We start from the raw sequence: 26,107 nt of genomic DNA, 5'->3' as shown, positions 1-26,107 counted from the left end.
GAGTGTAGAGGGGGGGGGGGCCTGTGTAGGCGCTGAGGTGGATACGTCCTCCACTCAAAGTTAATTAATAAACAAGAAGGATCATGAGGGGTATTTAAACAACACTGTGTGTGCCCAACCATATTGGGACACGCACCTATCATTACCCCACTGTACACAGGCTTCTTAGTACCTCTCTCTCCAGAGGTGGATCCTTCTTGTTTATTAAAGTACTTACTTTCCCTCAGGGTCAATTGGGATAACATGAAAGTAATATATTTCAAGAAAGGGTTTAAAACTACCCAAGTCTTTGTTTTTAGATCCAGCTCTCTCTGTCAGCACAATATTTACACAACAAAAGGGGGTCTATGCTATTGCATTCGTAAAAATCTGCAAGAGAGAATTATGTTTGTGCACAAATTTGTGTCCATTCTTGACTTGGAAACTATCAGAAATCTAAATGATAGATTGGGGAGTAGAGTGGCCAAACACCTTCACATTTGTTCAAGTAAATCGTCTACAAATCATTGCACCGTCAGACCCCATTGATGCAAAGCAAAGGGGTCCTTAAATTTTACTTATCATGCTCTGAGGTAATCAATCAGTCAGGGTTTGTAAAGCACGACTACTCACCTGAGGGTCTTTAGGCGCCAACGGGGCGGGGCCAAAGGGGACTGCTGAACCGTCTGAGTGCTGGGGTTCAGTCGAAGAGCCAGGTCTCGAGATCCTTCCTGAATTGGGTCAGCAACAGGGATTGTCTGAGGTGGAGAGACAGAGTGTTCCAGATCTTGGCGGCAAGTTAGGAGAAGGATCTTTTTCCAGTTCTAGTCTTGTGGATCCAAGGGACGGGGGCAGCGCCAGCTGGGCAGAGCGGAGGAGTCTGGTGGTTCACGTATGCTGCTTCTGCGTCGTGAAGGGCATTGCAGGCGTGTGTGAGTAGCTTACAAGGAGGTACCAAAGACTGAGCTCAAGACGTATTCTGAGACGGGTACTTATGGACTACAAATTTAGCATAGGTTTGGCACTTGGTGGGAAAGCTGACTGAAAAAAGCATAACACTCTTCGTACATGTTCTGGGTGTGGGTGACCTTCCCAGTTGGGGGACGATGACCTACATGTTAGATCAGGGGTCTTCAAACTGTGGGGCGCGACCCCCAGGGGGGCCGTGGAGTGATACAAAGGGGGTCGCGCCTTCCCAGTCACACTTCTGCCCAGGCCCAAGGGCTTTGTTCAGCCCCCCCCCCCCCCCACACTTGCCCGGGCTGCTGCAGTGAAACTTGAGCTGCTGGGGCTCAGCTGGGCAGTGTCTGGATTCCTATCTCCACACCCGTGTTTTTTCACAGGTCTTTAAAGACCATTTGCATTTTAACATGCCTTTGTAAACTGCTTACAGAGGCTTAGGTTTTTTTGCTGGTTCCAGTACCCCCTGGGTCCCCACTGTGCCTATTCCTTACATTTGGATTTTACATTCACTACCATAGTGTGACAATGCATTTCATGGAAAGGAATACAAAGTTGGCTTCCTGGGGGCGCCCTGAGTGAAAGTTTATTGTGCTTTTGAAGCACCTGCTGCAGCGTTTCTTTCCCCGGCAATTACCAGGCCTCACATAAATGTCAAGATAACTTGTGTGATTAATTATCTTCCTGGAGAGAGATCAGAATGTTGTATAGTTGAGGTTTTGACTTAGGTGATGTTAGTGCAGAGGGTTAATATGCCTGCTGCAAAGAACGTGTACCAAGTAGATTACAGAGTGTGTATGATGTGAAGAGATCAGCAGGTTACTGCTTTCAAAAGAGACATCCTTTTGTTACTTGCAATTTATAACTTAAAGTCCTAATAGAGAATAGTGAGCTATTAACTTTCATCCTAGAACAGCATGCACACTACAAAGAATACATTATTAGACCATTGATTAATGTTGCAAAAAGGGTTAATTTGGCTAGAAATCAATTCGTATTATTAAAGGAAACTCTCAACTATGCTGTTTCTTTTTCGACTCTGAGTTTGTGCTTCTCCACACCAAGCACTCTTAAACTATACTGCCTACCAGTATGGATGACATGTGACTCCTATACTTTTAGTCCTTTGGCTTATGTAACATTTCCTATACACTGATTTACACACTTATGATTGATTGTCTCTGTGTAATGTGTGTGTGATGCAAAGTGCTCGGACACCCTACACTGGTATGAGTGGCACTATATAACTAATTCAATGCATCTGAGAGTGTGGGGTTATGGAGACTTGGTCACTGTTAAAGGGTGCTAGTGAGAGAATCCGTGGTGGGGGTGGTCATTGTGGGGGGCACCAACAAACATGGTCGCACAGGGCACCACCAGCACTAAAGCCAGCCCTGGGAAGTATGCACAGATAAGCGCTGAAAATACCGCTTTAGGTGACTGCTTTTTTTTGTACCGACTGGGCCACCAAAATAATCTGCTGGCAACCCTAACCATAGGACTGGAAGTTTGTTGCAGGATCAGCACATTATTTATTTCCTTCACCCTCGATCCCCGATTAATGCCGCAATAGTTTAACTTAGATATTAAAGTCTACGCCCCCGTCAATAACATGCTGAGTTACTTCATGGGTCTGGGAATGCACCCTGCATTCAGACAACTCATTCCTCATTCTCGCCCTTTATTGTCACGCTCTCACCTTGCACTCGCAGTGATCTCAATGCACTCACACTGATCACCATGCACTTGCACCATTCACCCGCTCACCTTGCACTCACAGTGATCACTCTGCTCTCAAAATGCACTTGTCCTGCTCACACTATACCTCAACCTGCAGTCACACGAGTACACTACTCATCCTGCACTCATGTGACACTTCACTCACCTGTCCCCCTCACTACTCAATATGCAACTCACTCAAACAAGCCCATCAGTAATCATACATTCATTCATCCCATTCTGAACTTGCATCCGCACCCAAAATGAGAGAGGGCAGCAAGGTTGTGAGAGAATTTGATTGAAGAGGTCAGGGATGAGGAGAAATGTGAATTGCCGAAGAGAAGTGTGGACACGCAAGAAGTGAGTGTGATCCAAAGGTGAGGGCTTCTGTTAGAACAAAGGGGAGATGTGAAAGAGGAATGGGGGGACTGGAGAGGTGTAAGATACAAATACACAAAAATTTGAATGAAGAGACGAGGTGAATGAGAAGTGCTGAGGGGCACGGGAGGTGACAGGGCCAGAGAGGCCATGAGATAAATGTGAGAGACTGTTAGAGATGAGGGCAGTGAAAGGACAGAATGGCAAGAGGTGATTAAAGGTGAAGTGAGAGATTGAATGGGGAGAGTTCAGAAGTTGTAAAAAGGGGTGAAAGAAAATGACCTGCAAAGTGAGAGAGGGATCCGGGGGTAGGAGAGGAGAGAGGGATGGAAGGGAGGGGGTGAGAGGAAAGCTGCATGGGTAAAAGGCTTAACTCTACACAAAACCGCCAGGGTTTTAAGGGACCCCTGCTTCTTCCGGTCAGGGCCAGGTGAGCTTCTAATGTGGCAGCACCTATTGCTGCAGAGTGGAAGGCCCTTCACAAAGGTTGACTTGAAATCTTTCTGATGATAATTGCTGTATTTTGGTTATAAATGGGTACTGATTGGGTGAAATCTTTCCTCAGCGTTACTGTGTGTAACAAATATCAAAATAATGAAGCAATGCTATCCCAAAATACGCGGCATCACATAACCTTATTTACATTTTCATCCCACGCAATTTAGTCAACAGGTTTAGACATTTTTGTCAAGAGGGGGTCCTTACGCCTCAAAATGTTGACGGGGGGTCTCGGCATCCAAAAGTTTGAAGACCTCTGTGTTAGATGAAGGTGCTGTGAGCATACCTCACTTTTGTGCTCAACAACTCAATATGGCAAGGGGTTGAGACAGGGCCCAGGCAGAATACTTGCAGTTGTATAAATGGGCATGATCCTGGCAATACCCACTTCAAAAAGCAACAATTCACCATTGTCTGAATGCTAGTATTTAGGAAATGTATACAGAAGAGTCCTCTTCCCTTCATATTGCAATTTTTTCACCAAAGCCCTTTGGTTGGATGTTGTCAAACTTTCCCTTTTATAACCAAACACATGACTGCAATCAGGCTTATACCAACATCGCTCAGTGGAGACAGTGGAGACAGCAATGACTCATACCAAAGTTGGACACGTTTGCACACCATAATCATCCTAATCATACCTCAATTCTAATCCTCCTCCTTGAATGTTGCACGGCCGTTCACTCAGTCACTCACCCCCCCACGCTAATGGCCCTATTCTTTTAAGGCTTTGGAATAGTTTTCCTCCTACTTCTCCAACCACTTCTTTCCCATCCTGTTGTTCCAAACTTCCACTACTGACTCCCTTACGGATTCCTGTCTGAATACTCAATCAATCAATCAATCAATCAAATGATCTTTATTCGGGTATTAAAAATATCCATAAAAGATACATATTATAAACAGTCCCACTTCCATTAAAAATTCGGACCAATATGCACGTTACACATGAATACAATAGTAATAAAAACCCAGCACTATAAACAGTTTAAAAACGGGACAGTTATGTGCAATATTCAACTCGTTCAACCGTGTAGGGGTTCCCCAATAGCATGAAAGGGGGGACCCTATAAAATACAAATGTCTCATAACTTAGATTACAAGACAAATCTGGCTAAAGGTCTTTAAGCCCTTCCAACCTTAGATAAATCCGACACAGTTAATCCTCTCTTCTGGTGTTTCTTAGTTTTACTGCCAATCGTAAAAAATGTACAGTGCTAAATAAGGTGAAAGGGTCGGGGGAGAGATTACTCATTCCTAGGGTCTGTTCTCTTCTCCTTTACACAGCTGCAGTTGGTGACATTATCTCTTCCTTTGATTTTTATAGGCCTTAATATGCTCACAACAGACACATTATCTTTTTCTTTCCCACATTCATACCAATACTGCAATTTAGGAAAGTCTGACTGACATCAGGCACTGAATGGTCCTCTGCTCATCAATAGTCAACTCTTTCAAAACTTAAATCAGCTTCTTTTCTTCCTCATCCGCCCAACTGTGTTCTCTTCTCCTGCATAATTTCCCACAGTTATTTTGACTCCCTGCCTTGAAGACAGAAATGTAAGAATTTTTGTGTGTAAGGTACTTAATATTTTAGGATACAAAAATATTTTCCATGACATGTCTTTTTTTGCTTCCTGCACTGTTAATATTGAAATGTTATTAACCTAAAGTAAGAGGAGGGTTACCCTCAAATTTGATTTCTCAAATTATGCACACCCTTATTTGTTATATCTCGCCCAGAATTACTAAACAATGAATGAATCAATCAATCAGGATTTATAAAGTGCAGCTAATCACCCTATAGGGCATCCAGGAGTTTGCAGGTTCCAGAGGCCTATTTCGAACCGCCAAGTCTTGAGGGCCATTCGGAATTCCAGAAGTAAGATGATGGTCCAGAGGTGCGTGCAAGGGCTGTTCCAGGCCTTTCCTGTAATGTGGGAGAAGGAGTGCCCTTCACTTCTGCTTCAGTAGATGCTGAGAGTATGGCAAGTGAAAGGGAGGTAGAGCGTAGTCTTCTCAACAGTGGGTGGAAGTTCAGACAGTGGTTAATGCGTCTGGGCCCTTGGTTGTGTAGAGCGTTGTGTGCATGGATCAGCAGCTTGAATTGGCACCTCTTCTGTATGGGGAGCCAATGGAGTTGCCTGAGGTGGGCTGTGATGTGGGTTCATCAGGGAAGGCTGAGGATGAATCTGGCTGCAGCGTTCTATATGATCTGAAATCTCTGTAGGAGGTGTGCTGCAATTCTTACGATGAGGCCGTTACCGCAGTCCAGTCGGCTGGCGATGAGGACATCTCAGTACAGCACTGTGTCTCGTGTGTAGGGGTAGCCCATTGACGATCTTACGTAGCATGCGCAGAGTGAGGAAGCAGACGGAGGAGACGGCGTTGATCTGTGATTTCATGGTGAACTTGTTGTCAATGATGATTCTGAGGTTTCTGGTGTGGTTGGAGGGAGTGGGTGTGGGTCCTAGGTCTAATGGCCACCAGGAATCATACCATATGTTATTGCTTTGCCAAAGATCAGTATCACCGTTTTGTCTGTGTTCAGCTGCAGGCAGGTGTTCTTCATCCAGTCAGCGATGTTTGTCATGCATCTGTGGAAGTTGGTTCTGGTGGTGGTGGTGTCATTGGTGAGTGAAAGGATGAGCTGGGTGTCGTCTGTGTGGAAAATTATGTTGAGACCATCATGAATAGTCATTGTATTCATCGGATTAAAATATGCATTATTAGGACCTCCCATGTTATGTCTCATTTTTAAGCAACTCGAAGTTACCTATAAAGTTTTTGAGTAAATAACGTGTGCAAAACTTGCTTGGCATAACGTATGCATGCTTATTTAGTTTACACACGCAGACAATACCTGAAGTATGCACGTGCTTAACACCTCAATAATAACTGCATTATTGCATAAAAAGCTACTTTTTTTACTCTTTCCACCTCTTTGACTGTGGTCTTCGATGGACTACATGATCCTAACACTTTTAAAATACTTTCAAACTTTAACATGGATATTATAAATATTTTCAAAATGAAAGAATACCTGGCCTTTTTTATTTACTACAATAAAATGTCGGAACAAATGAGTACTGTCAAATGATACTATTTTAATGGAGTCCATTTTTTCAAATGTTTTATCTTGTTAATAAAATTTATATGAAAAAGAAAAATCAGGTCTAGAGTCACATTGTAAACTTTGTCAGATGTCCCACTTTTCGGAACGCCTGAAAGTTTTTCATTGTCGCTGAGGATGAGTTGGCTGAAACGAGCAATAGCAAGCATCATCAGATATTTCATTGCAGATTGGCAAAGAACAAGTTATTAAGAAACAGAGCAACAGGTCACTTGGACGACCAGTAGAATTTTGCTTGGAAACTAGTAGTCTGGCCAATGTATAAGCACAGCTGTCAGAGGATTAAGTACAAAGATCAAATATTCAGATATGTTGACTTTGCTCAAGCCATCTAGCTGGTGGTTTGGCTCGTGTCTAGACTTTATGATGTAAATTGGTTCAAAGTCAAAGCAGCTCTCAGCAGATTTACCCAGGGAAAAAGTCTATGCTAAGGTCAGAGAAAAGCATTCTGTCCTCACCCGAAATACAAACCTCGATCAACTTAGGCCCTTTTTCCCTGTTACCTCTATGTTGAAACACGAGAACTGCAATTAACAATTCTGGCTGGTGTCGCTTTGAGTTAACGGAATGTGGAACAACCCCCTAGCCTCGGAATACTGGGTCTGGTTAAATGTTTTTCCCGCCTTCCAACGAAAATAATGAACACAAATCTACAAATACTTACTACCTTCTTAGACCAGGTGGAATATAGTTCGAGGGATTTTTTCTTAGCTATGGAGGGGTAGTTATTCCTCTTACTTCAGATGGGGGGAGTTTTTTCTACTCTCCCTCTGGTGAATACAGTAGGGGAGGGGAGGGTCAGCACAGCAGCTGTCTGCAGCTCCCGCAGCTCCACTGAGAAATCCAGGCCAAGAAATATCAAATTACAGGTATGGAGTTTGCTGACCTGAAAATTCTGGGCTCTGAGACACTTGAAAACTCGTGGTTGCCTGAAGCAGTATCTCTTCCGTGAAGCCTCCTGTGAGTAATATGTAAAGTAGGACATAGCAGCAGCCATTAATGCTCTCTGCTTTTCAGAACTACAGAAACACAGAGCTAATGCACTTCCCATTGAACATGTAGGTGTTTATGCTTTGTATCAGTCTATCATCCCTGAAACTGACAATGTGAGCTCTTCTCCTGCACCCCGAACGCTCTCACCATAATCAATGGAAAAGACTTTCCTACTCTCTCAACACGCGCCACTATACACAACTCTACCTTAGCATGCAAGGAACCCAAGATGTCACCTTCTTCAAACCCTACCTCGATTAAATTGAACATTGGATAGCAAGTCCATTTGCGACTCTAAATTATTTCTAGACTGATACCCCGAGAGTGTCAGCATGTGAAAAGCCAAATATGCGGTCTGTTTATGGTTTGGTGATGTTATTCGTTTTTAACACAAGTGCCGTAACTACTACATAAGGAAAAAGTATTCAGTGTTCTATAGAAATAGATAATTAGTGAGAAGGATAACTATTATTAGTCTTATCTTTTCCTCGTCCTGGGGGCCAATAGTATGCACACTCAGAGATATATGTTAATGGTGTGACAGCTCCATCATAGTATATCGAAATGATCATAGAGAGCAGATTGCTGTTGTCTTAGTAGGCCGATCCAACCTTCTTCAGTCGATAACACAGAGTAAAACTAAACCAAGATTCATTAGCTCCAAGATAATGCAAACCATGCTATGACAGAGGCAGGGTTTTGTGCCAGAGGGCAGCCAAATGCTCCTTCATAGACTCCACGGCTCTCATAGCTTACTTGATATAAAGGGCAGAGGTGAACGTGCTGGCTGGAAAAGTGTTACAACATAGCCAGAAACCGGTCCTAGGATGCTTGATTCCGGTCCAGGGAAGACATGGCTTGGCAGTTCGGGCTGAACTGTTCCCATGAGGCACAGGGTCAAGACTGATTTGCATATGGCCATGTCTGAACTGGGGTGGCGTAGTGGGCAAAAGAACGATGGATTTAACCCAGATCTCTTGACTGGGGGAGAATGTCTGCATTGTCAGCATTCCGTCCATCATTTGTTTGTTGTAACGGCTGGAAAAGTGTGGCATGAATATCTAGTACAAATTGCGCGCGACGGGCGAGTGTTCAGAGATGGGTGTCGGGATAAGCTCCCACCTAGAAGTGTATTTCAGAGCACAATTTGCACCGAAACGGTCTACAAAGACATATGTTTTGAAGGCGCACTCTTAATACAGTCCAATACCTTCACTGTGGGAAGCATGAAAACCCCTCAACTGGGGGTATGTGGAATGTTTATGCGCTGCAAGACCATTTTGAAAAGCTGTGGCACAGCTGGGCATTTTTAGCTCGTTTTCTATACAAATGCCCTCGATATGCCATGAGTTGCCACCGTTAGGTCGGAGGGACATTTCATCACACAAGAGATGTTTAAAGACTAGATGGCCCCTGCCTGGAGACGCCACAGGTTACTGACGGAGTCGGAGGAGTGACGGGGGCTGGAATGTGATAGAGAACTTGAGTGACAGGGGTTCGGCGGTGACGGAGATGGTTGACAGGTCCTGGAATTGTGACAGGGATGTGGAATTGTGATAAAGACTGGAAGAGTGACATAGATGCGGACGGTGACAGCAACAGGGAGGGTGACAGGATGGGGAAAGCTATAGGGAAGCTGACAGGCACTGGAAGATAACAGGGATGGGAAGACTGATAGGGAATGGTGCATGCCAGTGATTGAGAGGGTGACAGTGCATAGGAGTGTGACAGGGACTGCAACAGTCATTGGGGTATCACTGTGATGGGGTTGGTGTGGAAAAGTGAGTGCGATGGTGGCATTGACTTGTAAAGAGCTAGGGACTTGGACTGTGACAGGAACTAATGGTGACACCTACTGGGAGGGTGACAGGAACTGGGAGTGTGACAGGGTCTGGGAGGGAGGGTGACAGGGACTGGGAGTGTGACACGGAATGGCAGGGTGACATAGAATGTGAGGGTGACATGACTGGAGAAGTTATGGATGGAGAACATGATAGGGAAGGGCAAGGCTAGAGGGACAGTGAGGATGACATGGAAGGGGTGCATGACAGGAGCTGGAAATGTAACAGATATGGGAGGGATAAATAAAAACAAAACTTCTTAAGGCGTTGCAGCAATTTAATTTTGGCTCCACCCTTAAACATCGCCTATTTACGTTGGCCTATGCCGATTGGCACTTATTTTACTTCGTTTGATCTAACATTCTAATGATCAAATGGGATTTCAAATGCATTTTTTAAATGTTCCACGATGAAAGGAAACTTAATAGTATCGTTTAATGTGTGCATACTAATGTTGAAGATTCTAGTAAATATGTTATTCTCTTTCATAGCTATACAAATGTTTTAAGATATAACACACAGTTATATGTAGCCATGATTTTATTCACCATGATATTCCACATATGTACTAGTTGTGAATGAACATGCACCTATATTCAAACTCTTTAACTGCTGTGCTAACTTAGCATAATTACGGGCTTCAAGTTTCTGAGATTTGAGGTTCAATTTTTACATGAGATTTGTTTTGTTTGAATGTTCTCTCCTCTGCAGGTGCAGATACAAGGCTTAGTTAGTGAAAGGCATTGTTTATTTGTAGTGATAGTAAGGTGCAGGAGAAACCTTTGGCAAGAAGAAGACGTGTTAACGAGGTGAGAGACGAGTTCTCATTGCAGAAAAGGGGTGTTCAAGCTGGATTGACTGTACCCAAATGAAGGTGTGGGAGAAGAGAAGAATGTTGCCAATATTTTACAGGGGAAAATGGAAACGTTCTGGGAAAGATTACGCTGGTTACATTGAATACTTTGTGTGTTAATAGGTGTTGCATTGTTAGCTATTTCACGGGGTTCAGATCTCTTTTACTATTCCTCTCACTGTGTGCCTTCATGCCATATTTCCTTTAGACTTGGACTGCTTTATACATGACTTCATAATGCTGACACTTGATCCTTGCATAACTTAAATGAATGAGTATTTAGGACAGAGTAGGATAAGTTAGATTTCTTTAGAACTACTATTGACCCGGCAAGAGGACCCAACCTTGTCACTTAATCTTCAGATCTTGTTCCTCATATTTTGTATTGCAGCTACAGAGTTCCTGGTTTGCTTCTTATTGTTTAGAATGAATTTCATTTGGAGATTTGGATTTATTCCTGTGATATTATACTTTTACAATATGCGTCTGAGACTCATATACATCTGTCTGTTTTTGAGTTTGTAATGAAACCCGTTAACTCCATTTGGTTGTCTTGGCCTTTTTGCATGACTACCTTTGTGTATGAATTATAGTAATCAAAAGTGATGTCAACTCCCTCTTACCTGTCATGTTGCTAATAAAAGGTCCACCGACCAAAGGGAGAGAAATCCATGAGATTAGTGCGTTCTCAACGTTATAGAAAATTATCGCTCACCAACCGTTACAGAAATGAAGTCAGGAATATACTACTGAACTGAGGGCAGCACGTGCTGCACTCTTTTTTCTGCTTGCCCCACCTATTGACAAATCTTGACCAGGTCTGAGCCCTGCACAGCTAGAGACAAACCTAGAATGAAAACACAGTGTATTGTATAGTATAGTATCTATTTTAAAATTCAAGTAATTCATTTGCAAAAATAAAGTCAACAGCTTTTTTTTTTTAAAGTCCTCATTCAACTCAGACCTCGATGACCAGACCAGCTGTTATAAGAAGGCAGGTTTTAGAGTTTGGGAGGATTCGCCCACCTGCTGGCACACCTGCAGACTGGAGAGGCACCGTCCTGAAAACAGGCATGGTCAGTCTCTGATATGGTCCAGTACTCACTGGCGACTGCTAATGTTGGCTCAGGGAAAGCGAGAGGTGTCCAACACAGTCAAGAGAGGTATAATCATAGGAACAAGTACTGTCCCAAATAAATCAAGTGCACCTTCAGATTTCTAGGCCATTCTCACACACCCCCGCATTTGACCATCTCAATAGAAAATCCCAATGGGCTTTCTTCTTCCTGGTCTGTGTTCCACTCAAATCTAGCTTGGACATCAAGAAGACAGAAGACAACCACTCAGTGTGCAAAGGGGCTGAACATTCCACCCATTTTTTACATAGTTCCCTCCTGGTCAGAAGTTAAGCATAGAAGTGGAAGGACCTTGCTTGGCCTGTGACTTCGCTGGAGATTCCAAAGATTATCAAAGAGATGCTCAGTTGAATTTCTAAACCCAGGATGGCCGAGATGGTTTTGCAAATTTTTACCCAAAAGTCAGAAATGGATGGGCCTTCCTGGAGCATGTGTATGTCAGTTGCTTTCTCGAAGCCACATTTCTTACAGGCAACTGGAGGCCCTGCCGTCATCTTTGACAACCTTTGAGGGGTTAGGTAGGCCCTATGAATCGTGAATAAATGGTTGCTTCTTAGCCACGCTGGTTTAACTATGGAGAACAGAGTGCTGAAAGATGTTTGCCAAAGATGTTTCCAGGGTTCGTCCGGCAGGCAAGCACCCCACAGCTCCTTTGCCAGTTTGAAGTCCCCATCAATTGCCTATTCAATGCCCCAGTACCACATAGAAACCTCCTTCTTCCCCCTCGATGTTTCAACCAGGTGTTCCTCTAAGATGTTTCCTGTACCTATAGGTGATTTCAGGTTTTGGCCCCAGCTTTGAAGTTGAATATATTTACATTTTTAGATGCCCCCTTCCAAGATGGTGTGAAGCACTGCCCAGTGTAAAAGTGTGCCCTCTTGAAATAGGTCCCCCAAAACCTTAAGTCCAGCCTCTCTGAGTGGCTGTGATAGTTTATCCCTTAGGAACTCTGGTGCACCGGGGGAGTCCGACAAAGGGGATAAACTAGAAAAATAGCTGTGGCTCATCTGCCGTCTGATATTCGCCCATGGTCTCACCATTAACTGTAGCACTTTTAGCCTTATCTTTTAAAAAATTTAGGCTCACCGTTTTTGAACAGGAAACCGTCCTGGGCCAAGCTAGCGCCCTTTAACATCGCTAAGAACATTGCCCCCACGCCAGCACCGTCCGGTGTCTTTAAGAGCATCCTGGAGTGGGACAGTTGTAAGGCCCAAGCATAGTACTGCAGGTCCGGAAGTGAAACCCCTCCCTTCTTCCTCCTATGTCACAGCTTCTTCCAGGCGATTCTGGTTCCTCTATAGGCCCAAATGAATGAGTTGATGGCCTGCTGAAGTTTGTCTATAGCTAATTTGTCAAAATGTAGTGGAATTACATTCACAAAGAAAGTAATTTTGGGAAGCACTATCATCTTGACCAGATTTACCCTCCCAAAGATTGACAGGGGGAGGTGGACCCAACTTTTCATAAGCCTCTGACACTCCTTTGTTACTTTGGCCAAGTTAGTCCCTGCAATTTTACTGATGTCATGTACTATTCTGATCCCAAGATACCTCATGTCTCTTTTGGTCTGGTGTTGACATACCCCCAGATTTCTTTAGAACTACTAATGACTCGGCAAGAGGACCAAACCTTGTCACTTAATCTTCAGATCCTGTTCCTCATATTTTGTATTGCAGCTACAGGGTTCCTGGTTGGCTTCTTATTGTTTAGAATGAATTTCATTTGGAGATTTGGATTTATTCCTGTGATATTATACTTTAACAATATGTGTCTGAGACTCATCTATATCAGTCTGTTTCTGAGTTTGTAATGAAACCCTTTTTTTAAAAAAACATACTTTATTTTTTTTCACAAGTTACAATTACAGACCAATATGGTTCAGCGTTTGTGCATTTTACATTCTTCATGTCGGCATTCAATACTGTATAATCACATCCCCATGCTTGATCTGTCTTGCGGCAGCACCCAAAGTGGCCATATACAACATATCTGGATGCCGTGGTAGCAGTATGTATATGCAATTATCGCAAACTTTTAACCTCCAACACCCTTCCACTCTATCCTACCCCCTCCCAGGCTCTGGCGTTCACAAATCACAAATTCTCATCACGTCCCAGATTTATTGTCATTCTGTTGCGTTAGTTTGTGCAACGAGCCTCCGCCTGTCTACTATGTGATAGCCGTACACAACCCTTCCGCACCATTGCCTACTTCGTGTGCAGAATGCCAGGAATGTCATCAGAGATAGCACCTTTAAGGGCTTCTAGCATTGTGTCCCAATCCAGTGATATTGGCTTTTTTCGTAGCCCCCGGGCTTCCTCTCTGCGCAGGGTAGCACTTTTGGCTCCCACCCATCTCGTCAGCTCACTGTGCCATGTGTGTATTGCAGAGTTTTAGCTGATTTCCAGCGCATAGTGATGGATCTCTTGGCTACTATAGGATCCAAGTCCAGGAAGCGGAGCGGGACCTTCTGCTTCTTCGGACGCCTACGGAGGCCCAACAAGCATTCCAGTTTTGGGCCATCTATGGAAAGATAAGTAGTCTCCTCTATTATTAGTTTAATCCCTCCCCAGAACTCTCCAAGACGTGGAAATGCCCACAGCATATGTATTAAATCTGCCTCTATCGTTTTGCATCTGGGGCATTGATGTGTCATGTTCGGGTACATCCTCTGTAAACTCTGTGTAGGATCATGTATTGTATGAACTTAAACTTGGCATTGTGGGGTATTATCGTGGTCCATGAGAACCTCCCAGCTGAAGAGTGCCCCTATTATTCCCACCCCTACTTCCAACCATGGCCTGCCGCTCACTAGTGGGTTTCCCACTAACAGGATATTACCGGCATAGGGGCCGCAGCTGGATGTGTATTTCAGAGCTTTCTTCCAGCATATCAGTGCAGTTTGTAATAAGGGCGGTATTACCGAGGGGAGTTTGCTTTGCGTCAGCAACAGTGTGTGTAGCAGACCTTACTCAATGTTTCTTGCAGTGAAACCGATCTCTTGTAGGTTACCCCCTGCTGTCCAGTAGGACAGCCACTGCAATTGACACGCATAATAATAGGCTCTAAAATCCGGTGCGCCCAGGCCCCCTCCCTTCGTATCTATTTGTAATTTCTTGAGGCTTATTCTGCGGCGACCCGCTCCCCAAATAAGGTCTGACAGGACAGTTTCTAGTGTGTTGAAAATAATTATAGGCACTATCACCGGTAGATTAGTAAAATAGTACAGGAGCCGCGGAAGTACAACCATCGAAGACACTGCCACTCGGCCCATTGCTGAGAGAGGCAACGTGGTCCAAAAAGCTACTTGTGATCGTATTCCCCTAAGAGCCTTGTTGAGGTTACCCGCCAGCATGTCCGTATGGGAGCGATATATGTTGATGCCCAAATATTTAAAAGTGTGTTGTGACACCAGTAGGGAGAGCATCCCGAAGTTGATTCTGTCCGGGTGTGGTTGGTCTTGGAAGAAGAAGGCGTTTGATTTTGACTCATTTATTGCTAAGCCAGATATCCTTTCAAAATCGGCAAAAATTCCCGGCATCGTGTCCAGCCCTCCCAGAAGGTCTTTCACATAAATGATTCAGTCATCCACATACGCGGAGATCAGATGCGTGGATGTACCTATTGGTATGCCACAGTGAATAGCTTCCTGTCTTAGTCGGAGAGCCAACGGCTCCAGCGCCAAAACAAACAATATTGGGGATAAGGGGCAGCCTTGACGCATGCCTCTGTGCACTTGGTATTCCAGTGAGATGTGTTTACCGGACCTAAACCTCGCCGTCGGGGCCTCGTACAGTAGGTGTATCCATTTAAGATAATCAGGGGGCAGACCAAAGCACGCAATAGCTTTGAACATATATTCCCAAGATAACGTGTCGAATGCCTGTCTCATGTCTAGTGCTATGCAACCGGCATGCTGGTAATGTTCTAGATCAGTTGCCATAATATGGTGTAGCCTCCGTATATTTAATGATGTGCTTCGCGCCGATATGAATCCACATTGGTCATTGTATATTAACCTGTTTAAGTAGGAATGCAGTCTGTTTGCCAGAATTTTACTCATAAGTTTGTACTCAGTTTACAATAATGATAAAGGGTGGTAGCCCGACATATCAGTCATATCCCTTCCTGGCTTCGGCAGTGATACCACTAATGCTTGTACAGTAGTGCAGGGGAGGTGGGCTTAATCAAGCGACTTGTTGTATAATTCCTCCAGCTGAGGCAGTAATATCTCAGAGTAAGTTTCGAAGAATTCCACAGGTAGTCCATCCAGACCCGGCGCTTTATTATGAGGGAGCCCGTTGATGGCTGCCTTTATTTCTGCCCCAGTGTTGGGGCCTGCCAAAGTATCCTTCATGTACGCTGGGGCTTGTGGGTAGGGTATATCTGTGAGGAATGCCTCTATTAGGGCATCGTCCAATGTCGGTGGCTTACTATATAGTGTTTCATAATATGTGCTAAAGGCCTAATTAATATCATACTACATATATACTGCGTCACCCCCAGGAGTGGTAATTTGGCTAATAACAGTGGCAGGTGGGTCATCTCGTAGGAGTTTTGCTAACAAGGGTCCCTCATTATCTGCATCAAAGTGTTTTATCTGAGTGTAGGCCCTATAGTCGATCATTCTGAGAGTTTCTAATAACTCAGCATGCTGGATTCGTGCCTCCTGTAACGAAGCCTGCATAGTGGGATAATTTACTGCCTCTTGCTCAAGCCCCTTCATGGTGTCCTCTACTGCTTTCAGGTTCTTATGCACCTCTAGCATCGCTCCCACTGTGGCACTGATTGCCATTCCCCTAATGACTGCCTTCAGCGTGTCCCATTCGACTAGTATTGTGGATGCTGTATTTCTGTTTTCAGAAAAGTAATGCGTAAGTGTATTTGAGAGCATGCCGCAAAACACTGTATCATTCAATAGATGGGGCCAGAGTTTCCACGTAGGCACTGGAGTGGGTATTCTAACCCAGTTAAGGGCGACCTCCAGTGATTATGATCTGAGAATGTCTTCGCTAAATAAGTGGTGTGGGTTACCTGATCTGCTATGGAGCGGGAACATGGAAGCCTGTCTATTCTAGTATGCAACTGGTGTGTCGGAGAGTAGATAGAATATTCTTTATTGAACTGGTTCTTCTGTCTCCACACATAGCACAAGGACCAACCCTCCACCCAGCTGCGCTGCGCCTCTGCCTGTTTACTTGCCATCGTGCCATGGAGGGGTCGGTTGTGATCAGTCAAGTCTAATATCCATGACCGCGTTACAATCTCCCCCTTGGATCCATGGGTATGCCTCCCAACCTGCCAGTATCGTATTTAGTCCAAGGAAATATTTGTTTTGCTCAAAATTTGGAGCATACACATTCCCCAGTATAACAGGTACTCCGTCTAACATGCCACGTAAAAAAATGTACCTACCCTGTGCATCTACCCTCTTATCTAGTACTGAAAACGGGACGTCTTATCTAATCCAGATTGTCACACCCCTGGCGAACGCCGAGTAATTAGTAGAAAATATCTGACCTCTCCATTTCTTCCGCATTTTTGCGGCTTCCGTTTCCATCAGATGTGACTCCTGTAGGAAGACAATGTGTGCCATCCGCCGCAGTAATTGCGCATGCATTCTGTGCCACTTTTGTATTGAGCCCAAGCCCCGGACATTCCATGTAACGAAACTATATGCGTCTGGCTTGTGCATTATACATCAATTGCTGTATGTGTGTACGGGTCTGGGGACAATAAACACAAACTGGACAGATTAGCTGCTGCTTGCCAGAGCCCCTATACTCCCATTCTAACGTTAATACAAGGCCCTGCTTGAGAACTAAACAAGGCCAAGCAAAAAACAACACACATTTAACTGTTTCGTGGTAAACTGTAGCATTTGCAAGTAGTGGACTGGCTTCCACAATGGTCATGTAAATGTCACACATTTAGGGGCTCCACTGAGTCCGAGCAAATGTATTCGTGTCAGTATCATGCCATAGTTTATACAAGAAAAAGGATATAGGTGTCCATGAATTCTCTTGCCGGTGCCATCGTGTTCCGCATCGCTTGTATGTACTGGATAGTCTATTGTGCGTTTACAGGCCTATCAGATCATCTGCCATTTGCGGCATCGCAGTAGGAAAAAATGTCAGACTATTCTCCGAGTCGGATCGTACTGTGCTGCCCTCCGATGTTTCCGAGTCCCGACGGGAAGCTTTATCACTGAACGTGGTCTCAGCCGCCAGAGCTACTTCCTTGCTTTTTTGTGCCTGTTCCTGTGTAGGGCCAGAAAGGGATCGGTTACTAGCAGTCCTTGCAGTGCGGCATGATTGTCGGCCTTGCGATCCCTTGGGGTTGTTCAGCGTTTTCCGAGGGTCCTGTCCAGGAAGTGGCGTCGGGTCCATGACTTCGATCCATTCTTCTGCATCCTCCAGGCTTTCAAAGAAGTATGTTTTTTGGTCGTAGATTATTTTCAGGCGTGCGGGAAATAGCAGCGCATATTTGAGATTCTGGTCTCGCAGTTTCCTTTATACTGCCTGATAGGATGATCTGTGACGTTGGACCATCTGTGTAGTCGGGATACAGTGATATCTGACAGTTTTCGAATTGGATCTGGGGCTGCTCTCACTCCTTCTGGAGGAGAGGATCTCGATCCCTTTAATTAAGGATCCTGACTATCAACTGTCTTGGCGGTGCTCCCACCTTCGGTCTCCTTGTAAGGATTCGGTGCGCTCTTTCAATACGGAAGAAGTCCGACAGACTGTCAGGGGCTACATGTGTTCGAAACCACTGTTCCATAAAGGTGGTGGCATCCGACCCCTCGCTTCGTTCCAGGAGCCCAATCACGCGTATATTATTCCGTCTAGCTCTGCTCTCTGCTTCTTCAACCCTGTCTAGAAGGCCTGATACTTGCCTTTGGAGTGTCTGGATTTGCTTTGCATGTTCTTTGTGTTGAGGCAGTATTTCTTCCAGGGCTGAGCTGTTACCTTTCACTGTAGTGGCCAGTTTAGCATGATCCGCCGTGAGCAATGTGAAGCCAGTTGTGAGGGTACCTATTTGCTGTTCTATTGCTCTCCTGGACTCCGTGACCTCGCATAGTTCGTGGGCGGTACACAGATAAGTGACTGCGTGTTCGTATTGGGGTCCTGGTCGTCCGTGGTCCGTGAGGTAATGGCGGCCGCCTCCTGCGGTTTGCCTTTTGGGCTCCCCATGACAAACGACCGATGTCCACAGCCGGCTACTGATTCCCAATATGGTGAAGGTGTCGTGCTCCAGGCAGCATTCGTACAGCTGCAGTCTTTGCGCACCGGATGGGTTAGATTATGAGAACGCTGCTTTGGTGATTACTCAGTTAGTGGTCACAGGGTCTCAGGATTACCACATCTCAAGTGCATGCCTGGAGTATACACCATTTATATATGCCAGTGTAAAAGGTTCCGCTGCAGCGTGCAACAGATTTCAGGCACCACCAGTTCCAAAATCAGGCCGAGTGGCATCCGCTGTCGCCGTCAGAGACATTCCCTGTGCCCGTGATGTGTAGCAGGTGCACCCCCACCAGCACGTTCGGGGTGGAGAAAGGGAACAGGAGTCAGAACTCTGGTCCCACCGTGTCCAATGCAGCACGTCCAGCCAGGCGCGGCTACCGAGATTACCTGGGCCCTAGGCCCACAGCACAGCTAATGTCCTCCCTGTGACAGGGCTGGGGACAACAGGGGCCTTCACGGATGATGGACACCTTCTTTACCTTGCCCCCCTGGTGCACAGAATGTGAGTCACCAGGCTAACACTTGTTTTGGGATCTTAGCACCATTCACTCCCACTTAAGCTATCACCGCCTGGGCCACTACTCAAGGCTCGCTGGTTGCGCCGGTAGGCTCTGCCTCTTCCGCATCACACCGCAGCCGGCTACGTCCCGTAGTCTGGGGGACCTTCACCATCCCCACAGGTGATGCATAGAATCTATTTTAAAATTCAAGCAATTCATTTGCAAAAATGTAGTCACCAGTTTAAGGGTTAAACCCACATTAGTCATTAAAGTGGTTACATTTTAATCAGAATGTATGCAATTTCTATGTCAGAAATGCTACCTGGACACCAGCCACGTCACGTGCCAGGGGCGCCCAGGGAAACTCCAGAAACAGCAATTCCATTTTTGCTACTGGTGGCATGAATACTAAAATATGAAAGCCCTCCCTTGTTCAAGAGTACCCAGAGAAAAAGCTCACAGTATTTAAGTATTTATTAAAAACAACCTACATGTCTTTTGCCAATATAGCCAAAATGTTGATCTAGATAATGTAAATTCTGGAGTTAGGTCAATGAATGGCAGTCCTTTGGTTGAACCATATATTAGTTGCACGTATTTTAGTTTCTGTTCGGTACTTATTCAAGTTGCTGTTTAGTAATTCACCTTCTGTAGAATTTAATCGCACATGTTTTTTGCACATTTTGAATACATTTTCTTTAGAAAATGCCACAGATAAATGTCTAACTATAGTCCAAATAAACATGTACAAAGACAAAAGCTAGAAACGGGAAGTCACAGCCAAACAATTCGACTTGCTCAGCTTAAAACTATAGAAATACATTCCTGATTTACAATAAGATCTCGAAAACTTAAACTCAGATTCGATTTGCCAAACCCCATAATTTTACAGTAAATTGAAGGAGCCTGACAAGCTATCAGTTATATAACAAAATTCATAAAATATTGGACAGTAAGCTAGTGGGAGGGCAACAAACTCCAAAATGTAGCCAGGACCTACATGAGTAAGTTACCTTTTAAGAATAAACACATACCAACAATTTATTTCACTGTGCACACACCCAACAAATAGAAAATCGGTCTAAGAAGAATGTTAATTTATTGCCCAATCCCACTTCCCAAGCAGTGTTCTTCAAGGTGTATGCATACAAGTAAGAGATCTCTGGGCATCATTAAAAACAATATGTCGGCATGGACTTCTCCCTCTTTTTTAGATTTATGGCAAAGTTCATTTTAGGATTTTAGGATGGCCTACCATTGTTATCCAAAAACTGCCACATCATTGCCCTTCTAGACTGAGAGGCCAAGGTTTTCACCAAAATATTGCCAGGTGAAACGGTAGGTTTCCTCCCTCTGTATCACACGTGCTTTCAGGCTGGTTTGAAACTATTGATAACATTTCAGCTCTGCAGACTGCAGTCTGAAGGGCAATCTATTATCTCCACAACACGCTACTCTTGCAGACACTAGCCAGAAGGGCGATATATAAACTCCGGATCAATTACATGAATGCTTCAATGATTTTCTCCGAATTCGACAAGATCAATCGAGCTTTATTTGGGAAAGCCCCTTCTATATTGGGTATACCATCTTTTCTTTCAAGAGCTGCAGTTAGCTTAAGTCCTGGTACCAGGGTAAGTGGAAAAAAGAAAAAGGTGAGAAGAATGCTTGACTTAGTCTCAGCCGCTAGTAACTACTCGAGCTACAATCCAACCCACCTTTTTTTACCCACCTTGCCACTGCACCCAGGAAACAGGCATCTACAAACCAGCTAGGTATTGTTCTGATCAGAACAGTCCGGCTCGAACTGTCAGGTTAGGTTCCCTTCAAGTGAGGAGAAAACCTGTGGGTCAGTGGAGCTCAGAAAACTGAGGGGGTTCTTACCTGCTCGCCAGTGGACTATTTCATATGAAGGGGTTAGTCTGGAAAAGATGTCAGACCTGCAACAGATCATAACAGAACTTATTTAGGCAGGCCCACTACTTGATTGTGAGGACTCAAGTAACAGAACAAAAGGGTATCTATAACTCTTTATTGTATGCTAATCTCGTCTATAAAGTTGACAGGCAATAATTGCAATGATTGTTAGAGCATTGACAAAGGTCAATAATAGGAAACAAGATAAGACGAAAATACCTAACTTTATAAGATCAACCTAACAGAATACTAAAATCACCATTCTGAGAAAACATATCCAATGCCCAATCGCCTCACATGTCTGGAATTTGAACAGCCTCCATATTTTCAACAGTCTGAGTCCATGGGTTTATTGCTCTTTCACCTTTCAGATTACATCCTCAGCATAAAATTCTCCTCTCAAACTGGGCTATTTGTACTCTTTTAAAGTTAGCAAAAAGTGTGAGCAGAAAGTTCTTTTTCAGGTTGTTCATGAGAATGAATTGCTTACAGATATGTAAGAATGCCATAAAAACAGTAGGAATGGTGTTTCCTGAGGTGGCTTCTACGATATATATATATATATATATACATATATATATATATATATATATATATCACCTCCACAAAATGCTCAGTGAAAGAGGCCACGTACTTAATAAGGCGGCTTCAATGTAGCAGGCCCAGAACTTCCTGCTCGTAAATCAAACAAAACCTTTCTCTTGAACAGAAAAAGCCATTGAGCCATGATTCCGTGAAGTTTCCAGTGCTCTATTTAAACAAACAAAGTTCCTCAGTTGCTTGCAATTGTTCTCTGTCCCAACGCGTTTCAACCCTATTCTTGAGCCTTGTTCACGGGAAAATAATCACTTGCTTTTTTGAAATGACCATGTTTTTTATAGACACCTTGATTACACAATTCACGGAGCCTGAATGTCATTTACTTTCAGCATGCGCAATGAATACAAACTGGCACTTAGGGGGATATTCACAAGAACGTGAGCTAAACATCACCAAAAAATGCTAACGCAACTTTACACATCGCAGCCTATCGCGGGAAAATAACCCTGTGTCAACGTGGAATTCACAACGAGGTGGTACCATGCGATAGTCTGCCGAAACCGCGGCCAATGTCCGCAATACAACCACCTCGACAGAGATAAAAACACAAACCACAACACAAAAAAAGTGCGATGAGCCCATTCGCGATGAGGAAAGCAGGGATAAGCACCGCCAGGCCCGTGATACACACGTCAGACGGGAATAAGCACAACAAAAGCCTGAAAAAGAAAGACAAACCAAACAGAAAACAAAAGCCAAGCACAATGGAGGCAACCCAAGCCAGCAGACAACCCCACAAGCCCCATTGGCAACAAAACATTGTCCATGCCAGGCCATCTTGGACAAGGTGAATGCAGCCTGAGAGTGGAGGAGGATAATGGAAGAAAAACAGAACATCCGGAATGATGCGAAAGGCACAAACAAGCAGAAACACGCCAACAACAAGAAGGCAGCAATGCACACCTGAGGTGGGAGTCCAGCGCCACACCAGGAGCTGGATGACATGGAGGAAATGGTGTCCACCACATCAGTCTGGAGATGGTGGCAGGACTCGGGGACCAGAAACTGCCCAAAACAACAGACACAACAGCAACAGGGAGAGGAACCAGCAGGGACTGAGGGGACGGGGGGAGATGTGCACAATGGCACACATGCACAATTAAGCACAGCACAACTTCAGACAAACTATACCCAAGAGTAACAACACCAATCAGGAGCACAAGTCACACAACCCGGCAATATCACACCACTGAACAAGCACAGAAGTGAAAACCACACTGCCTGAAAGGGAGAAGGGTGAGCCAAATCAGAGCTGAAGGGACATCTCCCACACAATGCAGCACACACACATAGGAAGCAGAACACTCCAACATCGAACACAATGTGGTACAAACACCAACATTTGCACAACTGAACACAGGACACAAGTGTACCCGCCTGTGGCCGGTAAACGGCCATACGCATCTGGCTAAGCACGAAACAGGGACATGATAATGCACAAGTACAAACCCACAGTCCTGTTGGGGGTAGCAATGCACATATGGCAGGGAGCCAGAGAGTCCGTGACACACACATTGGCATACAAATCAAGACACAACACCGCTGGAGACAAGTGAAAGTGAGGAAACTTTATCAACAAGTGTGGGTCAGAACGGCCAAGAGAAGTGCCACGAGATGCAGACCAATGCAGCAGCATGTCTGAATGAGGAACGTAGGAAAGCGCCCATGTCCACGTCGGGGGAGTCCATCACCAACACAAGTCATCGCCAACCCGCGTTGGTTGTCCGCGCCTGGATCATGAGTCCAGGCCAATGCAGCCATGTCCACTGTCGTCTTGGGACATGTGACCAGATTCCCAACATGCGACCAGGCGTCGGGACACGTGCAATGGGTCACATCCAGTTGTGGCTGCAGGTACCTTGTCATTCGTCCATGAACGCGAGTGCAGCTACGTAGGCCAACACCTCCAATGAGCGATCGTTGTCCACCACATCTGACATGTTCCTGTGGCACTAGGGAATGAAACGCATTGGCTGTGTTCCGGTTTTTAACCAAACTACATAAATAAAGAGAAGATTTTTGGATAACACATGTCTTCAGATTGACTTCACTTAGAGTGCACCTTCCTTTCTTGTGGACATCTGACATGTCGTCGACATAATCCATCAGTTGACCCGGACAGATGTGTTGACTCCAACCACTGGACCCAATGTGCACCAAAGCCCAATTGGGTAGTGGCTCAATGTGCTCACTGCACACGACGACTCGTGCAATCTCCCTGGTCCAGTTTCCAGCCTGCATGCCAAACATCCATGCATGCCATAAACGGGCATCACGGTGACACTCCTGGTCATGGGCCAACAAGAGGCGCACACACACGTCGTAATCCAGGTCAGCTACCGTTACGTTGGAGAGGCAGACATCCATGGACCACTCGAATATGAACGAGCGACAATGCAACACAGGCTGAACACAGGTGATGTCCGCAAGGCGGAAGCTCAGCCGGTAACTGATCCGCAGCACTGCCAACAGCAGTGCCCCCAGTACATGCAGCAGACGTGCACGATACAGGTCCATGTGACTGGAGTCGAGCATGTGTCCGGGATGGTCTGCCATTGCATCAGTGGCTCTACTTGAAGCGGCACTGGCTTGCCCTGCGCCAGTCCTGTGGATGAAATGGCATAGATCGGTGCAATGAGCAGTGTCTGTGTGCAACGGGTGCAGGCCTGGGGTGGGGTGGGAGTACGTCTGAAGGCCATTTTACGCACGCTAACTATGATCAAGGAATTCTGAGTCTGGGAGTGTACACGTCGGTCTCACGTCGGGCAGTGCGTAGTGTGGGAGTCGCAAGCAAATGCTATCGTATCTGTCAGGGGGTGCTGGCCACATGCAAGTTCCTGCTCGGGGCTGCAGATGTGCTACCGCCTGATAGTTCAGACAAAGGACCGTTCATCCCTACAATAACTTCACCATCCGCATGCATACAGGAGATGTACAGAGGCCTATCGTGGGTTTGGTGGGATGTCTGCAACCCTGGGAATCATGGATGATATGCCCAGCAGGTGGCACATGAGCGGCCTCACTGTGTGTTATGTTGCCACACAGCTGCTCCTCCCTCTAACGAGCCCCCACACTTGTGTGTGCTGCGTGGTTGCATGACGTGCACTCCTACGGCACACCATTGTAATGCCTGTCTGTGCATGTCCAGCAGCATGCCAACAACACCATGACGCTGGCCTTTGAAGGTGTGCGGCCACGTCAGTGTAGGCCAATGGTCCGGACAGGGTGGACACAGGTGTACAGCCCATGGCTGGCTGTGATCTCGCTGCGAATGAGGCCAGGCAACTGACTCATGCACCCGCAGGACTGATACACATAGCACTTGGCATGCATGTGCCAAGACCCCGAGCGGTCTTGCGTGCCTACATGTCCCCGTATGTGCGAGCCTGCCCTCCTGGTGCATGCCACATTGCAACATCGACTACTGTGGCCCTGGTGGTGACAACACCCCAACACAGAGACACACTTACCGCACTTCCTGGCCAAGGCCAGGTCCGAGCCACGCCCTGCTCTCCCTGCTGAATCAGCACACCCCTGCGCTGACCTGACGTACGCCGGACCAGCACATGCAGCTTGTGCATGCAGGGGGGTGCGTGCGAAGCTACATGTCCAGGGTCACTGCCAACGCTGAGGTGACATGGTAACGTCCACTGAAGACAGCACACTGTGATGTTGCAGGGCCCATGCCCATCATGCTGACACAATGACCACACGGACATACTTGCTCAGATGGTGTGAATGGCTATGGGTACGTGTGCACGGCCACATTTATTAGCAGGCACACATATCAAGTGACACCTGTGTTGGATGTGTGTGGGGTGTGTGCACACCAGCCGGCAAGGGCTGCCTGGTGCAGTCAGAAATCGACCACAGTGTACATCGTAAAGAACACAACCATTCAACCATAAAGGCCCCATGACTTGTGCTTCACAGAGTTAGTGGCCCCGGATGCACAGCGTCCTGCACTCGCCTACCGCCACAAGCTGCTGACTTGCGGGGCACTGGAGCAGGGTCACGAGTGCAGAGCAGGTTTCCGTAGATGACAAAGGGGCTTATTGTGGAGTGTCTCGGTGGACAGTAGAAGGTGTACCCCCAGGGCATGATGCAGAGGGCAGGACCACGCTGAAACAGTCACTATGGTAGAGATGAATGGAACAGACACATGTCGGACACCAAGTCCGGTCCAGCCAGATGAAAATGCAGAAAACCACCAGGCCATGGACTCAGACGCCACCAAGGTCCAAACAGATGGAGCCCATGACTCATTGCGCACAGAGTTAGTGGCACCAGTGCTGTTAGGGGATGCTGCCAGCGATGAGGCGTGTCCAATGGTGTAGACTCCTCCACATC

This window comes from Triturus cristatus, chromosome 1_2 (genome assembly GCF_964204655.1).
Source record: "Triturus cristatus chromosome 1_2, aTriCri1.1, whole genome shotgun sequence".
NCBI lineage: Eukaryota > Metazoa > Chordata > Amphibia > Caudata > Salamandridae > Triturus > Triturus cristatus.
Note: the sequence above shows the minus strand (reverse complement) of the source record.